Source organism: Microplitis mediator, chromosome 1, assembly GCF_029852145.1.
Source record: "Microplitis mediator isolate UGA2020A chromosome 1, iyMicMedi2.1, whole genome shotgun sequence".
Taxonomy (NCBI): domain Eukaryota; kingdom Metazoa; phylum Arthropoda; class Insecta; order Hymenoptera; family Braconidae; genus Microplitis; species Microplitis mediator.
Window position 1 is genome coordinate 4,854,194 of NC_079969.1, and position 16,468 is coordinate 4,870,661.

The 16,468-nt window shown below is 28.2% G+C and overlaps 1 protein-coding gene across 19 annotated transcripts in view; it reads left to right on the plus strand.

The window, feature by feature from the left end:
* Nucleotides 1-16,468, plus strand: part of LOC130678182 (glutamate-gated chloride channel) — a 74,119-nt gene that overhangs the window by 21,096 nt on the left and 36,555 nt on the right. For all 19 annotated transcript variants that reach the window (XM_057485234.1, XM_057485235.1, XM_057485251.1 and 16 more), the window contains exon 2: nt 10,261-10,464. The gene's annotated coding sequence lies outside the window, so the exon portion shown is untranslated. The remainder of the gene's footprint in view (nt 1-10,260; nt 10,465-16,468) is intronic.

The window sequence follows — 16,468 nt, forward strand, 5'->3', positions numbered from 1 at the left end:
TTAACTTATGATTCTTGAATATTTTATGTGCAGAAGAGAAGAAACTTAAACTCGATGTCTGATCGCATGATCAATCATTTCTTTGAGATTTAGAGATCGCGTGTTGTAAAAAAAAAATAAAAATAAACAAATAAAAACTAGTTCAATTCAGGTCTTTTGATCATTGTCTTTATAACTATATACTTACAGTGACATATATAATCTTTTTATAGAAACAACATAAAGAATAATAGGCTACAAAAAAACTATATAACCGATACAAATTATTGATGATTGTTTTTAAACGACATGTATATAATTTTCGCTCATTCATTTTTACAGCCAAGAAAATATTAAAATAAATGGAGGACTAAAAACTTATAAAAGCCATATATGGATACTGAAGGCCAAATAGAGAAAAAATAAGTTGAATGGCTTGCTCATATTCATAGAAACATTGGAAAAGAAGCTTGTACTCAAAGCTGAAGAGGAAACGCAGAAGCCATTTGTTATTTGTTTTTCCTCTTTGGTTTTGACAGCTTTTGATAAAACTTTACGCTTCCTACCTGGAAACAATAGTTTCTATGGCCTCTGTACTTTTTTTTTATTGTTTGGATTGTCGATTGAAAGTGTCAATGTGAATGTAGTGAATAGAGTAATCGTTTTAATTATCTATTTTTATTCAATAACATTTTTTTCTTTTTTTTTTTATTAATTTGCGACGAAAATAAATGAAATATCATCAATAATCATTAAATAGTATCTACCCGCATGAAAAAACTTTATATGTGAAAAAATATACTTCAAAATATATGAATATTATAATGTGATATATTGCACAATATATAAAATAATATTTATATTTTTGCTGTATTAATATATGATAATAGATTGAAAAAAAATATATTGCTACAATATATTAATTATATATTTATCGATATAACTTTTTTTATGTATGTTTAGCATATATATCTTGGTATATTTAATTATATATTGATATATTGTATTGAAAGTAGTATATTTATTAATATACAGTATGATATATATTTTTTATATAAGTTTTCCAGTATATTGCAAAATATTTGGTACTCCATATATTTTGCAGTATATAACGTCCAATATATTGCAAAATATGGTACTATACATATTTTTTGTACTATGGTATCTTATATAATAAAAATCATGCATTTTAGTTTAAAATTTTTATTTCTATGCTATCGGGAAGCTTCTCAAAAAATATATGTATATAAAGACTATAATTTTCAATATATCGAGAAAAATATAATTTATAATATATTGGAAAAATATAACTTCAATATTCCGCAAACCATAGATTTAAACATATAAGTTCTTCCATGTATGATCAATTATATACAGACAATATATCACTAATTATATGAGTCAAAATATATATAAATTTTATTATATCATACTTTATAAATTACATATATACCGTCCATATATGACAAAAATATATTGAGCATTATATGAGATAATATATATAGAGAAATATAAAACATTATATAAAAAGAAATATATTATTAAAAATATATAATCCGATATATGTAAAAAACATATATTCATAAATATATATATATTTTTGCCGCCATATATTTATCACATATTCACCATATATATTTTCATATATTTTTAACAATAATACATAGCTTTTCCATGCGGGTATTAAATCAGTTTATTTCCTGGTCAGGAAATGGCCCTGCGCAGAAGCGTTTTAATTTTGTAAAAATTTTACTGTAGTCTTATAACGAGAACTGGACGGAAAATGTAATTTAAAATCTTGTGAGTAATTTAATAGATGGATAATTACGTTTAAACTCAATAATAAATAAATTTAATAGTTGTACTAAAGCAGTCATATTGTGATTGCGGATCGCTCGTAAAAAATATATAAAAAATAAAAATTTCTCAAGCGCAAACTATAAATTCACATAAAAAGATTCTAGTTTTTATAAATTGAATTTATAAACTTTAAAGTTCAACAGATAGCGTTCGCAAGCTAAATCTTATCAGAAATAAATATGTTGGGAAATTCAACATCAATTTAAAAATATCGATTTTCACCCACACAAAAAAGCCATAAGATAGATCTGCAGTTCGTGGTCAGTTTTGGACAGTTTAGATATTTTTCTGAAATACTTGGCAAATTACGCAATTTCATCAATTTTTTTAAATGTATTGTGCACTGAAAAAAAAGGACGACGTTTATTTCCGTACAGAAAATTTGAACTCTGTTGACGGGCATTGATTTCGTTTTATTTCACCGGTTCCTTATTCTTCTTGACCTACTCCTTTAATTTCAATGCAGCTCAAGGCAATTGATAGGGTTCACAAAACTTGAATCTCATTTGATTTTTCGAATTATTGAACTGTAGAAGCTCAGAGGAAAATGGAAAAAATAATTTTTTTTTCTAACATACATCTGTTGAAGGAATTACATATTGACGAATTAGAATTAGTAACATTCGAAAAGTTTTACCAGCATCTCCAGTTGATTGGATTAAAGGGTTGATTGATGGAATAGTTTCTGAGTTATTCAAGCGAAATTTAAAAAAATTAAAAAACGAATAACTTTATTTTCAATTTCAATTTTTTAATTAAATTTGAAAACTTCATCATCTCTCTATTGGAAAATATCCATAAATGGAAAAGTTGTTTTTTTATACATTACTGTTTTTACTCTTTACAAACACACACTATTTTCTATCTACGAAAGTTAATTTAAATTATCGATTATTAAAAAAATTTTCACTTATTACTTATTTATGTAAAAATATCACAGGTATTTTGACTTCCCATATAAAGTCGCCGAGCTTAGAAATTTTCCCATAGATCGGCCGATGCCTGGTTTGCAATGATTGGTCAATAAATCGCTAACTATACTGGCCCGTGCATGGTAAATCATTGGCAGCCGTATTTTTGCTTATAAAAACGGCGCACAATTAACCGCCGGTCGTTGGCCAACGGTTTGATCGAGCTTGATACCAAGCTTTGGCCGATGATTGATTGCCATGATTGGCCAATGCTTGGCATACTGTTATCACCCGATATTTAGCCGATCTTCAGCCGATGCTTGAAAATTGGCAGCCACTCACGACCCAGTAATGGGCCGATTCTTTTTTTTTTTTGTATGAGTTATAGTCAAATTACATAAATTTGTTCATTTTTATTGTGCGAAAAACGTCCCGTTCTTCAGATACATAAAAAAAAATTGTCGATACTAAAGCTGTTAGTCGACTAGACTTTTCAGTCGGTCAATAAACGCGCTGATTTAAAGTATCTTTTACGACAAAGGCTATAGATATGGATAAATATATAAGCCTATGTTTTTCTGTTCTCATTCTTAACATCGTCATGCTTTACATGACCAAGTTTTTACCGATCTAAATAGTTGTGCGACTAGGTGAAGGTTACCATTGAAACAGTGATTATAGAACAAGACGTTAGTAAAGAAGGAGGAAACTCTATAGTGCTATTAAAATAAATCGATATTACAGGCTTATATACATTCAACAAATACCTACATAAATGTCATTAGACACTTCTTTACGTCAAATTTTATTGCGATTTATATGCAGTCAGTATTAAGTTTGAATTGCTGTTAATTTTACCTCATCGATCACTAACTTCATTAATTATACATCTTCGGAAGTAACTAAGACTGGATAGTTTATTTTTTTACATAATTTAACTCACAATTACTTTATTATCATGTATATTGGGGTGGCTCAAAAAAAATTTTGATTTTTTCTTTTTCGCCATTGCCCCTTGAAAAGTTGATGTATGATAAAAAAAAATTTAACTAAATCTGAGTTCAGAAACTTGTGTTCAGTTTAAGAGGTCGCTCAAAAATTAAAGAATTTTTCTAATTCTTAAAAGTCAAAAATATCAAAAATGTGTGAAATTTCGTAATTCTTGCGCTTCTTCTCAAAATTCATATTTTAATATGGAATTTTTAGGAGACCATCTGCTCTCTATATACATTCACCGTAACAAAAAAAAGACTATAAATGTTTTTGATATTTCCAAAATTTTCAAAATTCTTGAACTTTGTCTCTTCCAAAACTTAAATTTTTAAGCCTAAAATCAGTGAGTTTTTCAAATGGTAAGAGCTAAAAAATATATGAATTTTTTTTTTTGAGCCACCCAAAGTTCGGCTGCCCAATTTCAAAACACACAGTATGGGACAAATTTTTCAAAATCGATTTTTTGGTACTTTCAGTTCCAGTAGAGTCTCGGGGACATGATTCAATATATATTTCAAAAATTTTATTCTTGTCAGTTACTGTGTTTTGAAATTGGGCAGCCAATTTGTGGAGTAACAAAAAAATGAACGAGCCAATTTTTGATAAATTGATATTCAAACTAACAATAGTAGGTTATATTATACAAATTCCAACAATTCAATACAAAAATTGATTAGTTCATTTGTATGTGATATTTTATATGAATCTTTTGTGAAAAGTATTTCAATTTACTGTTTTGCGTAACATAAAAAATTAATACGGAATAATAATTGATTAATTTTTTTTTTCGTTTGTTGTTTGCTGATAAAAATTTAATTTCAATCAGGATAAATTTACTCACTCAATCGTTTACACTTTAATCTATTTTAAATCCTTGAATTCAATTTAATGAATACGTCTTTATATTTACTTTCAAATGTGATTGGTTTTTACTGTTTACTTCTTACTGAACAGATTGTAATAAAAATCATTCAGAAATTAATTTGAATTTGATTTAAAAAGAGAGTAACATTATTTTTTATCATTAAAAAAGTGAAATGTTTGTATATTTTTTTTCTTATTCCATCATTGACATTTTATTATTATTTTCCACACACTTATGTAAAACGCCTCGAGTGTAAAAATAGCGGAGCGATCGATTGGTCTATATGTTTCACATGTTCACTATTTGCTCGTTTATTGTACTTCAGTTTCACTGCACTTTATTATTATTATTGTTAATGTTTTTTTTTATATTTATACCGAATTTTTTGTTTTATTGATCTTCCGCTCCATTTAAATAATAAAACAAACCAAAGTACACATCAATGAGTAACTATTAAAAAATATGAATTTCCAATGTGTTTATCTTTATGAGAGTTGAGTTCGTGAAACAATCAGAAACTTTTTTCTTTTTTTAATTTCAATATTTCTTATCAAACTTTATGATTAATGTTTACTGAACATCGAGCAATGAAATAGAGCATTGAAAATATTCAGAGAACTTCCGGAGAGTATTTTTTTGTGATACGCCATCATACTGAAAAGATGCCATTTGGCTGCGAAAGCGACAAGTAGATTTATAAAAAACAGTTTTTTTAACTTTGAATCTTCATATTTTATAAAATTGGTAAAAATGATTAAAAATGGACCTAAAGCTTATTTTGATTATATCTAACTATATATAGTTCTATATAATTATATCCAAATTTCTGTATGGTCATATATAATTATATCTAACCATATCTAGGTATATATAATCATATCTAATTATATATAACCAGATATAATACTTAAAGTCTTATCATCTATAACTATGCAAAGCTATGTATAGTTATGCATAATCATATATAATTATATATAGCTAGATCTTGCCAATATTTGGATTTAGTTATATCTGACCGTTCAGATATTATTATTTCAACAGATGATTATATATCATCTGTTGAAATAAGCAACGAAAAATGACTGGTAACCCACAGGCCTGTAGAGAGGAAACATAGAGGGTAAGGGTAATATTTTGTTACCTGCGACCTTTTCCGATGACCCGATGACCATCACTCAAATCAGTCTGAAGGAAGATCTCGACCATTCAATACGTCATATTAAATTCATTCATACTTTGCTATTTACAAATATTCTAGATTCAGTTACACACTTAAACATTTCTCTCGTAATAGTTGATTATCTTTTAATAAAGTAACACAGTGATTAATAAAACCTTTTAATTCCCTTTGCATAGGTCACGCAGTTCCTCATATTCCAACATAATCAGATCCAACCATTTTTTCTCGGGCCCGCTAGAAAAGATATATACAGCTTATATCTTTAGTATTCTCATATGTATCCAATTTTGCTGGTATATATTCCCGAATATATATTTTTTTGTATATACCACCAAAATTGCTATTGAGCTATTACGCTAATTATACAGGTGATTTTTGAACTCCTTTTAAAACAAAAGGCATTTACCAACGGAGTTATAGTAGCACTATTTAAAGCGTATTTCATAAATTAAGATATATTTCACACAATGAAAACTTGTTTTCACATTCCCTTATTTGTACATTACTCATTCATTTGTAAATATTGCCATGTGTACATAAGCTTTCTTACTCACACAAAACAACGTTTCCGCTCTCTTTGATATTTGGTAACTTAGACGGGGACTTTTTGAATCCAATCCTAAATTGTTGTCGCTAAATATATGCGCATATAAATTTTTGGAACCTACTCGACTAATTATGATATATTAAGGCGAAATTCTATGAAAATCGACCATTTGGATAAATATCCTACCCGAATCTTTATGAAATCCACCTAAAAATAATATTCAATGCAAACTAAAACTACTTTTCATTGCGAACTACTTCAAAAACAAAAATAATAATAATACTTCTCAGTTCACTAACAATGCGTTCTGCATTTCAAATTTCACTATACAATAAACTTTGCACCAAGAAACTCGTTAATGCATTAAAACTTACATTAGTAGTTCCTTGTTATAGATTTTCTCAATAATTATTATGCCTTTGTTTAATAATTCCTACTGTATAAATAATAACTTGTAATTTTTTAATGCCATTTCAAAATAAATTAAAACTTACCATAATTTAATCCATTTAATTAAAAAGTTTTATGAAATTTATAACAGTATTTGAACCCAGTATTCCAGAATCAATATTCGAGTATACTTATAAGTATTCTCGATGGAGTAAAAAATAAAACATTTAATGATTGTATTTGTTTGACGTAAAAATCGAAGTTATTTTGTAATAAATATTAGTAATTAATTATTACTAATAGAATTTAAATAGATTTACGGTATAGTCTACATTAAAAAATATTAAGTTTGTGATATAGTTGGGGTTATCGATAACATGATACACGGAGAGAAAATTATGGTAACTCTTCCCAGTACGTTTATTAAATATCAACCCATAAGGTTATGGTAATAATTACTAGGAAAAGTTTCCACAGCTATAGGAACAATCTCTATAATTGTGATTATAGTTTCCATATTTTATGGTAATTATTACCATACTCATGGCAATAGTTCCCATAGTCACCGAGAAATCAATTGTAACCGTTCCCATAATACATGTGAAAAATTCCTATAGTATTATAGTAATCGTTCTCATACTACTATGGTAATTGTTCCTATGCTACTATGCTAAACGTTACCATACACTATGGTAATAGTTACCATAGTAGTATGGTAACGATTACTATGTATGGTAACTGTTACTATAAAATTATGGTGATGATTTCCATAACATGAAGAATTTCTAAATATTATAGCAATCGTTACCGTACATTGTGGTAGTGATTACTATGATAATATGGTAACGATTACTATAATAGTATGGTAACCATTACTATAATATTATGATCATAATTCTTATAACATGTGGAATTTTTAAATGTCATGGCAATTGTTACTATACATTGTGGTAGTGATTACTATGATAGTATGGTAACGATTACTATAATAGTATGGTAACCATTACTATAAAATTATGATCATAATTCCCATAACATGAAGAATTTCTAAATATTATAGTAATTGTTACCATACATTGTGGTAGTGATTGTTATGATAGTATGGTAACTATTACCATAGTAGTAGGGTAACGATTACTTTGATAGTATAGTAACCATTACCGTAATATTGTGATCATTGTTATCATAATATGAGAAATTTATAGATGTTATGATAGATGTTTAGGTTTCCACTATATTTAAATGGTGTATTACCGTACGATGGACGGTGTGGCTCAATAAGTTATAGATCAAATTGAACGGAATATAGTATAGGGCCGGATAGCTCAACTGGTAGAGCACTCGGCGCGATACCGAATTGGTCTGGGTTCGATTCCCAGTTCGGGCTATCTATATTTTTCTCAATTTATCTATAAATTGTCTTATTGAGAGGTTTGCATGTTTAGGTTTCCACGATAATATTATGGTAACTGTTACCATACACCGAGAAAATTAAATAATAGGAATTACTCTCTAGTTATGGCAAAATTTTTTACCATCAATCCGATAGTAGTGAATATTATCCAGATGATTCCATAAATCATCTAGATTGTAACAACTATTATAAATATGGTGAATGTTACAATCTAGATAATATATACAATCATCTAGATAGTACTCACTACTATCGGATTAATGGTAAAAAATTTTATCATAACTTGATAGTAATTCCTATTATTTAATTTCCTCAGTGTAGTAGTATGAGAACAATTACCATAACGACATAAGAATTATTACTATAATTTTATAGGAACTATTGCGATATTATATAGGAATGAAACCCATATAGATAGGAATGGTAATCATGATTTTTATGGGAACTATTCCTATAATATATTGTAACTGTTACCATAAAATTCTCATCGTGTATAATATATAATCAATAATAGTTATTTATAATGTTATAATATTTTACCACTGTTGAGTTTTTAAAATAATAGGCTAGTTTTTTCGCATTCATAATATATTATACAGCCAGACGACTAAGGGTTGAGGAGTGAGGGAAGTAACGTTATTGGTTGAATGTGGTTGCGAGTTGTTGATTATTGCAACCCCATCGGCCTTGGCCCCATGTCCTCATTCATGCAAACATTGCTGTGTTATGACTAGTGTATCATGTTTCAGTTTTGTACAATCAAATGATAATAAGAAACATGATTTGTCGCTTAAAAAATATTCAAAAACTCGTATCACTAGTGTAATTAATTTAAAAACTTTCATTTAATAAACTCTGTGTTGAATAGTGTTTTATTAATGATCATTATTACTCCCACTAGTCAGTTTTGCAACAGTATTGGAGCCTTATTCTTATAATGAGCCTTGATAAGTCCTTTATTTATGATCATTAGCAGTCCGATTAGTCTACAGCACTATTAAAAGTGATTAGTGTTGATCAGGCTCTTAATAGTGTTGATAAGTAGTCCAATTAGTAAGTCTACATCACTATTGAAAGTGGTATCAGTATCGACTATCTTTCAAATAAAAAACTCTGACCTCAAAATTGTACATTTGATCTCTATATAAATACAGTAAAAATTTATAAACAGCTCAATCATCGCTATCATTTGCATTGTCAAGATTTCATAACTATTTAGTTCGTGGTTTGGCAGAGTGCTGCCAGACTTCAACTGATGTGCAGAAGGATCTAGGTTCGAGTCTCGGTAATGAAAAAAATATTAAGAATAGAATTTTTTTGAAATTTGATCACCAACAAAATTGAAGGCGTTTTCATTATGTATATAATGTAACAACCCTGCTTAAAAAATTCGATAGATTCTTATAGCTGTATGTATAAGGTCCCATGCTTAACTACCCTTATTGAAAGAAGTAACTTATAACGATTTGTAATGTTAAATGCCCATAAGAAGGACGATTTGAAAGTATTCAAAGTATTCAAAAGTATTTAAAATTTTTTTTGTTCTAATCACTTTAAATCTCTTCTTTTAATAAGGGTATAACACTTCTCATAGAACTCATTCATTCTTATAAAATTTCTATAGGAATTTATGAGAATCTATTGGATTCTATGAGATTTTCTAAACAGGGAACAAGACCAAAAAAGTTTTTAGGCTATAACTATATTAATATATACATTCTATTCATTCTATTGATGTGTACTAAACTATATATATAATATATAGTATGCTAAGCGTCATTTAAAATACATTAGATACAGATTGTGTATCAGAAAGCGATACCAATTCAGTATCATTATATTTGAAAACAGTATCGATATAAAATTTGTTCAGTAGGTTCAATTCTAGTATCACTTTTTTCCGTGTATTCAATGCACGTCTAAATAACACACTTGTTATTATTAGAGTGAATTTGCAGTGTGTATACAATATACTTTAGTGTTCAATTTATTATTTATTAAATTTTATGATAATTAATGAAATTGATAAAACGTTTATCGCATCGTCATATAAATAAATATTTTTAAAAAATGACACAGTTTTCTTACGAGGACTAATGAAGATATTAATTATTTTTACAGATCCTGGAATAAATCGATCGGGAAATCGACGATATGAAAATTTAGAAAACTTTCTTCCATCGATCACAAGTTTTGAATAAAGGTAAAGGGTAAGAAAGTGTAAAAGAACAATGAAAATGGCAGAGCATAAAAGTTGAAGTAGATACAACAAAGCATCGGCAATCTGCCTCGTCCTTTGCGGCCAGTGACATTTTTCAAGCTAAGGTACGACCTTATTGTTTAATTACTGATATTAAAAAAGAAAAAAATCATTTATTTTTCATTTTATTTTTTTATTATCGATTATTGGTTACTGTATGGTAAAATAGTTTAGCCATTCTTGCATTATAATCGTCGTTAACATTCTTATAAATTTATTCTTAGAATCAACCCTGACCCCCCATTCAGCTTGACTCCATTCATCCTTGAAAATATATTTTTATCGTTATTATAATGGTGCACATAAATTTAAATATAATAATATGGTTTTAATGTCACTATAAGATTTTTTTTTCATCGTTAAAATGAATAATTGTCTGTTTATTGTACACAGAAAAAAAATTTCTTAACGCAAAATATTTTTACTTGTCTCTAGGAAATTTTTGCATCATGAATTGAAAACAAAAATTTTCTTGAGACAAGAAAAAATTCTCTTGAGGTGAGAAAAAATTTCTTGCGCAAAGAAATCCTGTTTTTCTGTGTACGTACACAGAACGTCTTGGGTCAAGAAAATATTTTGGAAGACAAACGTTTTTGGGAACCAAGTCAAGATTTTCTTGAATCAAGAATATTTTCCTCCGGCATGAAAATATCATATATGGCAAACATGTATTAAAATATATATGTTACAGATATAAATATATATGTGACAATACATGAAATCTTATATAGAACTATATATAGATTTTGGCCGATTTTATTATATTTCTATATATGTTTTCTCTTATATGATTTCATATACTTCCGTATAACTTCAATATATTATTTATATATTTGAAAACTTATAATTTTAATATATTCAAAAACAAATGTTATTTATATATGGAAACAAGTAAGAATACATATATAATTCATCATTATATGGCGCGATATATGTACCATGTATTTAACTTTATAAATTTTTGTATATTTTTCGATATATAGAACCATATAAGTCTCCCCATATATGTAAGAATAAATAAAATCTATTCTTTTCTGCCTTCCTCTCTCTGTTATAAGATTCAAACATTGTGTTCAGAATATATATGTGTGCTAGCCTACAAATTTACATATATAATTATCAATATATGTAATACATATATGTACTAACTTATAAGTTTACATATATGATTATAAATATATATAATACATGTATTAACTCATAAACTTACGTATATAATTAATTATATTAGAACTTACTATATTATACATAAGAAAATATATATCGTTTTTGGCCACTTATATATTATATATTTCTCCATATATGGTATTTTCATGCGAGCTTCAGTCAAGAATTATTTTTTTCTGTGTACGTGTGAATCTTGGAATGTAAACATGTGTAGAAATAAAAATTATACCTGATTCCATGAGGTTTACGCTGGATTACAGGATACTCTGTGACTATCTAAATCCAAAGACATCTAGGTCACATTATAGGATTTACGTTAGTGAAGGATCATGAATTCTCTGTCTTTTTTACGATTGTTTCCCCAGTGATTTATTTTTAAACTTTCAAAAGGTACATTGCGCTAGACAATCTTAAATTTTATGAAAAATTTAAAAGAATAGTTGAACAACCTTTTTTTTTTTTTTTTTAAAAAAATCTATATTGAGTCCCGTTTCTTCAAACAAAAAAGTTACAATTCATTCTATAGAAATACTCAAAAAATTTTCACTGCATCTATTTCCGATTTCGTAAAAACGAAATTTTTTTCGGTCGAAATTCTAAAACTATCGCACTATTGAGGACCAACTTATCCCATATTTTTTCTGGACTAAAATATTCATAAAAAATTCCCCCCCCCCTCCCTACTTACGTTCAAATAAAATATTTTTGAAAAAAAATCGCCATGTCTGCGGAAAAATTCATAGAATATAACGACAGAGGTAGAAAACATTTAAAATTTAGAGATAAATTTTCCGTAACAAAAAAAAATAAGCAGAGTGATGTTTATACTGCACTTAAATAATCAGATTTTAATCTAATTACCAAGCGAGCTTCAATTATACAAATTGAGTTGAAAAGAATAAAGGTTCTTTTCATGTTTCGTACAAACAATATCGTACATTCGGCAGTAAAAAATGGAATATATAAGCTATTAAAAGAGGACAAAAGAATCCTTGCAGGAAGTGGAATGACTTTAGTACTAGGACGAGATGAAGCCACGTGACCTTACACTATAGCGAGTTTGCCGCAACGCCTGGTATTGATCGTACGGCATCAGCTGTACCGTTAACAGTGTTGCCTTTACCACTAGAAAAGCATCGTCCTACTATTGAAACTAAGCTCGAAACGCTATAAGCTCTTCAGTGATTACAAAAGATAAACAGGACGTCATGAAGATCAATTGTCATACAAGCTAATATAAATTTTTTCCACGTCATCGTCGTATATACTGTAACAATATCAACGTAGAAGTTGAAGTATCAAAACATGTTGGTTAAACAGACAAACTCCTGGTTTACGATGGATTAACCGCTTACCCCACTGACCTCCAATGGGTTGGCGGCGTTACACTAACACCCATTACTACAATCTAGACCTATAGGCGCCAACGGATCACGGAAACTCAATGGTATAATATGTTTGCGTGTTAATAGATTGCTTTAGCCATATTCATTTTTTATTAATGCCACTTCCGGATATTAAATCCTACTGATTTTCATCTCATAGGAGTCCTCAGTCTGCGATGGGCTGTGGGGACAAATTAGACACCATATTTTTCATGCCCTGCAAAAAATTTTGGTGTGAAAATGGCCCGAGAACTTTACACGGCCGTGTAGTGAAAAGTCATGATGCAGATTATTAATCCGTGAAATTTTAACATGGTGTAATTTACGTTTTTTACACCATTCGGTGTTACTTGTTATAATTTTGAGCATTTAAATATTTTTATGAGTATTCTTAACGCAAAAGTATCATAAATTAGACGTCTACAGGCTTGATGGTGTAAAAAATTTTAATTCACACCATGCAAATTTAGCACGATATTTGGTGTAATTTACACATGTACCTGAAGATCGGAACGTTTTTCACGTAACGAAAATGATAATAATTTATGAAATTTGTGTCTAAAGGCAAATTTTGGGGTAGTTTGGGCTGGCCTGTCATTTTCGGGTACATAATTCCGATCTTCAGGTACATATTTGCACACCAAAATTTTTACACCGAGTAATTTACACTGCAAAAAAAATTTTTCTGTGTTTATAAAATTGCAAATAGAATGCAGTGAAAATTTTGGAAAATTTATTGTACATGAATTTTAACTTTGAATATTAATCCTGATCAGAATTCATTTTACCCCACACGTGAGAAAAATATGGTGTCATTTTGCCTCACTTTCTCTTAGAAAGTACAGAAATAAAAAAAATTATATTCCGTTTTTTTTCTTTTCATCAAATTTACAACAAATATTGGTTTTAAAAGTTTTATAAAAAAAAAAAAAACAAAGACGCAAACAAAGTTCAACTTACAATTGATTGAATTTATCGAATTTTCTAGTTTACAACTTTTACATATTCTCTGGTTCTAAAAATATTATAAAAAAAAAAATATATAAAATAAAATACAAAGAAAGAGAGATAGAAAAAGAGTAAATCGATATTGATAGGGTTAATATAGATTGATATTTTTATATGACAAACTATGTCATGGTGGTAATAAGACAATATATATGTATATTTATTTACCATATTATATATATATATATATATGATATAGATATAGATAAAGTTATTGAAATGAAAGGTTGTCATTTTCTAGCCGTATTTATTTTTATCGTTATCTAGAAAAAAAATTATATATTTCACGTTAACTAGTACGATAAATTATCTTAAGTATAGAGATAACTAATTCTTTTCTGAAAATATGAAAAAAAAAATGCCTCAAGGTACGGGGTTTCAAAGCATAAAACCACCGACGGCGCATGATAAAATAGTGTAAAATGCATTCCTGCGGTCTCATTTTAAAATCTCTTAGATTTTCTACTTCATGAAGTAGAATAATCTTTATTGAGAGGACACTCGGGTCAAATAAATAGCCGCAGAAGATAATTTTTTAAAATATAATAAGAAAACATCATGACAAAATATAAGAAAAAAATTTCGAATAACGAAAAAAAAAAAGTTGTTTCATATTCAGATTAGATATATTTTTTTCTGAGATTTATAGCTTTCAAGATTATCCTTCCGTAAACGTCATCAGGAAAACTTGTGATATGAGTTATCGTACATGAAAAAATTTAGATTGTTCGGGTAATTTACAACTTCTTTTTGTAACCAATAGTAGAAAAGTTATAATTTTTGGCGCTTTTTTTTTTAAATTTGAAATTACCTGAGCCACAAAATTTCTTTTGCACGGAAAAAACGAGTCGAAATACTATCAATGTTCGATATATTTCAGTATAAAATACTAACCCGCTCGGCATGAATGTCAGATATCTTTTTGACATCAGGAAGATGACGTCATTTTTTAGATAACTTTATGATACCAATAAGATGTCTTTTTGACACTCATGTCGAGCGGAAATGCGGTTCAAGAAATCATTAATTTGTCGTTTTACTATCGACTATACAGGAAAAATTATGAAATGCTGAGTAAGACTTTCTGTCTATTGCACACTTCGATTTTAACCTTTTTGGTTAATTGCAAACTTCAAACGCGAAGCGGCGGGATAAGGCTTCACCGCTAACTATTCAGCTGTAAATTCCTTGAATTCATATCAATCATAAAGAAACCCAACTAAATTAACTCATTATAATGATTGTATACTTCAAAAGATGTTTTCATATATATAAAAACAATAGATCGATATAAATTATCATAACTTTAACTATTTGAACCCTTTATTTTGCGATCACTTGATTATATTTATATTAATCGCACCCTTGAGACCGATGAACATCAGGAATTCAATACCCTATCGGGAATTCGTGTTTTAATGGTATACCAAGAGAGCTTTGAAGAGATCTCTTTAACATGATACGTTTGATTAACGATCCATTGTTTGAAACACTTTTGTCCTACAAAAAATTCATTGCAAGCAAATTTCAGACGAGTTGAATTAACGTTTTTGAACCAAATACTTTACTAAAAAATTTAATGTATTTTTGAATATTAAAGTGCCGTCTGGTAACTGAAATAGAAGTAGATTTCTTATTAAATCAACTGAAAACTCTAGTAAAATGGGTAAAAACGATGATTAAATAAAAAAGAAAGGAAGTTGACGTTTATTGTATCAGCTTTAACGGTCGTTTTACGGGAATAAGCAAGATCTTTCTATTCAAAATTTATTTGAGATGTATTCAAAAGTCGCATTTTTTGTGAGTTTTTAAATTATTAATGTCAGCCATTTCTGAACTAGTTGACGGATTTGGCTCATTTTCGAGGCTCGATTGAGATAATTGCTTATAAAATAACTGTGCCAAGTTGCTTGAAGATCCATTTAGAATTGTGGGCACTATGGGTGTTACAGCATCTTTTTATTACATATATGTATATATATAAACTTTTGAATCAATAGTACTTTTGAAACCTATTCGACTAATTATGATAGACTATAGCAAAATTCGCCATGAAAACAAAGCCAATAGTTACACTGAAAAAAAAACTTGGAAAATCTTGAAATAAACTCGGATTTTTTCCATTAAGAAAATGATTTTGTATGAAGTCTTCAAATTTTTTTACCAAAAATAGATTAGATCAAAAATTCTTAGTAGCATAATTTCTTATGGTGAGAAAATACGATAAGAGTTTTTTTCTCAGTGTAGATTTATAGAAACCTACTAAAAAGTAGAACACGAATATCATTAAATGTAATGATGTTCTGTTAGACTACAATTAATTTAAATTATCCAAGTTGACTCAAATTACAATTACAGTTATCTGTGGTATTGTTTTTATTATTTCGAATTTTCATTCATTCATTATCAGTCGTGCAATTGAATTGTATCTTTTGAATACTCATTAATCAAAATTGATTTATTCATTAAAGTTCTAGAACAAAACACAACATACTTACATTCAACTATA